Below are 5,110 nucleotides of genomic sequence, written 5' to 3' on the forward strand. Positions count from 1 at the left end.
CCCCCCCCCCCCCCCCCCCCCTTATTGACTTTATGAAAACACATCATGTGCAAGGTCGCGCTTATTATGTTATTTACTAATGAGTGTATTAATATATACTAATGGTTCTACTTCTAAGTGTAATTTTCTCAAAAAGAATTACATATAGAGTCAAGTTATGTTTTACATAATAATAGGACACATCGGGAGGAGATCAACATGGAGGTTGTAAACATGTGAGTTTGAAAAAAAAAATCATCATGTTTTATAAACCAATTACTATAAGCACTTTTTGAAAACTTCTTACAATATCAAACACTTTGTAATATTAACAAGATGGACAAATAGATAATTTCTAAACAAATAGACACCAATCAGATAGACAAACTACATACATATATCACATATTAGTTATAACAAAATAATCAAACTGTGTGGAAATCGTCTGGTAGATGTCCATCTGCTCGACAAACTTGTGATGGAAAGACTCGGGTTGAATATGTATTTTTGTGGATACTCTCTTGGTAGACAAGATCTTGGCGAATAAGATGGCGTGGAGAAAATACCATGGGATAACATACGATGTACAAAACACTGTGGACATTTATTTTGTAGACACTGTTTCGTGGACATGCATGTTTCCATAGAACATTTCCTTAAACACTCTGAAGGTGTACTGAGGCCCATAATGGAAATCAATAGTATTTCAAATAAATTTCAATAAAGTAAGAATCAAATCTTGAATCAAATCTTGAATCAAATAAAGCGATCGTCAATGGAATATCAAAAATAAAATTGTGGTCTTCGCTGGATAAGAGATCAAGTGCACGAAATTGCATAAGTTTGGTGTTCTTCGTCAGAAAATAGAGCACAAAAGAGACACAAAGAAAGGTGAGGAGATGGAAGAGTGGATCAGACGAGATTAGGTTAAGTGATTTTAAGTTAGGGAAAGTATTTACAAGTTCTGTGTTACAAGATCAATTGAGAAATGGTTAGTTGGTAAATTGGGTAAATCATTTAGAAAATGGTGTTACAAGCACATTGTGCCTTAGAGTGTAATTGAGATTTTAAAATGTATCTCTAACTATAATTTTCTTAAGTAATATACGCATACTATGAAATTGACCACAGTGAAAAGCTAGCTCAGTCATTCCAAGTAGTCGCACCCCAAAACTAGAAAATGATATAGCGGTGACAAAAGAATACAACAAGGGCCTTACACGAACTAGAGGTGTGAAAATATTCGTATATTTTATTTGATCTAAAATATTTGGATGCCCCTAATTTATAGAGTAAAACAAATATTAATATATAATATTCGTAAATAACAAAGCAAAACACAAATACTTAAATTTTATAAACTAGATGTTCGTTCCGATCCGTTATATACATATATATATATATATATATATAAATGTATTAAAAAATTATATATATAAATTATATATATAAAATATATTTATATGTAAGTTGACAATATTTTATTTATTAAATTGAATAGGGCAAATCTTGCAAAAGATCTTAAAATGGTTTCTTTGACCAAAAAATGTAAAAAAAGAAAAATGACTAAAAAAGTAAAATTATACTCTTACTTTATAGATATATAAATATAAATAAATTATTAAAAAAATTTAAGAAGAAAGCTCACTTCAAAATTTAACTTTTGGATATCATAACATCAAATATTCAGATGACTACCGATCGAATCAAAATAATGAATATTTGGACGAATTAGATCACAAATAACTCCTCCAATCCACCAACCTGATCATGTAAAATATTCTTCTTATATTATATATTACCTTTTTTCATTACATATATATTACGAGTGAAAAAAATATTCTTCTTATATTATATATTACCTTTTTTCATTACATATATATTACGAGTGAAAAAAATATTCTTCTTATATTATATATTACCTTTTTTCATTACATATATAGGTGTTGCCTTTTATATTATTACTTTTGCAATTATAAAATTACAATGTTCCTTTTCGTTCATAATATAGTGTACGATATTGTCTCTAATATATCTCTATACAGTTTTCTTTGTCTAAAATAAACGAATTCTATCATAAATGTGAGTTTTGTTATAATGTATATTTCTGTAGTTAGAAAAATACTATTTTTGAAAAAAATATAAAAGAATACTATTTATTTTTCTATATTCTCCTACATAAAATATAAGAACGTTATTCATATGTAAGGCCATTTCCAATGGCACACTAATTTTTTCTTTATAATTTACACTAAAGTATAGTAATTATATTATGGAATCACTCTATTTTAGTGTAAATTATAGAAGAAAAAATAATGTGTTATCGGAGGTGCTCTAAGCAAAACCCACCTCTGTAATATAGTCGAGTAACTTGGGTTGGAGATGCATTTATATTTTTTTATATATGCTTCTTATTTTCCTCATGTCAATAATATTGCTCGATCCCTACTGAAAAAAACGTATAGACATGGAAAAAATACTTAAAAATTTGTCCTGAAAGGGTAATTGCCACGGCCGAATAAGCAAGTTGCGTTGTTATTTCCCATTTTCGAAGACTTGTTTAAACTGAAGATATCGACTTCTTCGTGAAGATCATTTATCTTCGGTATAAACTGAAGATATCGACTTCTTCTCTTGTACGGAAACGTAGTGGATTTTTCCGAGAAATATCTCGGCACGAACAACAACCCTATGAGGTTACGTATCCCATTAGCTGCTTGTTTGGTCCCATCCTTGTCCCTTTTGAGATCTGCATATGTTTGTGGATCAAATATCTTAACCAAGTCAGGACATATATCTATAAACTTGAGATTCAAGAAAAACTAGCAACATATCACATAAACATATACAAATTTCTTAGCCAAGTCAGGACATACATCTTTACACCTAAAAAAAAAACTTTGGTTTCTTAAAAAGTTTATTGAAATTAAAGAAAAAGAAAATAATTACAAAAAGAGAGAAAATGCACTAAAAGTTCTCAAATAAGAGATTTGTAGAAACTCAATAGATACTTATTAGCCACTTGTCTACTTTATATTAGTTGATTTTAAAAGAAAAACAAAATTAAATAGTTTAATTAAATCACATTTTTTAATGTCTGGTTAACTATGCTATTACAACGATTAGAATATTACATATTCTACTGCCGACAATTCTACCACCTTATGAGAATACACGTCTGACTGTGCCACTCCAAACCGTCTTGTGAGATCCATGTTCGATGGTATGTACTGCACCATGCTGAAGATCTCTCGTAAATTTTTTTCTCCATAATCTGTATAATTTACCTTTTGGTGTAAAAGCATTAATGGACTCTTAGTTAAATCGTTGTACCAAAGGAGCTTCCACATTTAAATCACATTTAGAATATTGTTATTTTGTTTGTTTAAAAGCTCATTTAGAGTTCTCCCCGATGAGGGTGCTCTTATAATGAAACGGAGTTTTCAACTCCTGGAACATGAAATTATGGAAAGAGAACATAGAATTAAAGGAAACATAGGGTTTGTCCTAATTACAATAGGAGCAAAACACTAATCTGTTATTTGCACAATTAGAAATATCAAAGAAAAGAGACTTAGTCTTGATGATGATTACTTTGGTTTTGTGATACCAAATCTTCTTGATCACTGCCCCCAAAATCAGCTTATTACACCTCTTGTTCATATTGCTTTCCTTTGCCTTTATTTTTTGAAACTCTCCCAAATCATCCGATGTATGTCCTCTTCATTCAACGGAGCTCCAGTAGATGAGGATGAAGTGATAAGTGAAATAAGTTTACCAATCTTTTTTTTTTCTACGAAACTTGATATTCTGTTTAAATCCCCTATATATTAATTGAGAAGCATTTGAAAAATTAGAACCTTAATTTTGTATTAATTAAAAAAAACCCAAATCCTATGTGGCACTCTAAATGCCTTCTAAATTTCATTTCAAAGAATTATAGAGCATCTAATATAAAGTATAGTTTAATCTAATGGTGTCACATTATTCCATAATTATATAACACTAGAGAACATTATATTAACCTAAAATATAGGAAATGTGTATTATTTCCTTAAATAAAAGCTACGGAATTACCTAATATGATTTACATATATATGGCAATTAATGATTATGAATAATAAAGATTTGATAACAATTTTTGCATCCTTCTTCATTTTTGTTTAAATTTATATTATTCAAAAAAATTTAAACAATCACATTAATCATATAATAAAAAAAATTAGATTTTTTTTATATGTTATATTTTGAATTTTTTAAAATGACTTTAAATTACAAAAATGAAGAAACACTAACCATATAATAAAAAATTAGATTTTTTCTTATATGTTATATTTCGAATTTTTTAAAATGACTTTAAATTACAAAAATGAGGAAACCTTAAATGTTATTTTTTCTTATATGTTAGATTTTTTTTCTTATATGTTATATTTTGAATTTTTAAAAACGACTTTAAATTACAAAAATGTAAGTTTTCCTTAAGTATACGACTAAAAACATTAAAATGACATGTATCAATTCGATGGTTGATTTGAAAGCTTTCAAAACCATATGAAATATAAAAGTCAAAATAATTTAACTGTGGAAACAATACTGTTCACTTTTTTAAAGAATGTGTTCGATGGAAAAAATAAGGTTTTTATGTCATAATTTGTTTAATGTCCACTATTAACCTAAAATATAAGAAGTGTGTTTTTTTTCCTTAAATAAAAGCTACATTATTATCTAATATGATTTACATATATATGACAAGTAATGATTATGAATAATAAAGATTTGATAACAATTTTTTCATCCTTCTTCATTTTTGTTTAATTTTATATTATAAAAAAAAAATACACAATCACATTAACCATATAATAAAAAAATTAGTTTTTTTCTTATATGTTATATTTTGAATTTTTTAAAATGACTTTAAATTATAAAAATGAGGAAACCTTATAAGTTATATATATTTTTTTAAAACAACTTTAAAATACAAAAATGAGGACACCTTATATGTTATATTTTGAATTTTTTTAAAACAAATTTAAATTACAAAAATGTAAGTTTTCCTTAAATATACGACTAAAAACATTAAACTGACATGTATCAGTTCGATGGTTGATTTGAAAGCTTTCAAAACCATATG

This window comes from Brassica oleracea, chromosome C8, assembly GCF_000695525.1.
Source record: "Brassica oleracea var. oleracea cultivar TO1000 chromosome C8, BOL, whole genome shotgun sequence".
Classification (NCBI taxonomy): Eukaryota; Viridiplantae; Streptophyta; class Magnoliopsida; order Brassicales; family Brassicaceae; genus Brassica; species Brassica oleracea.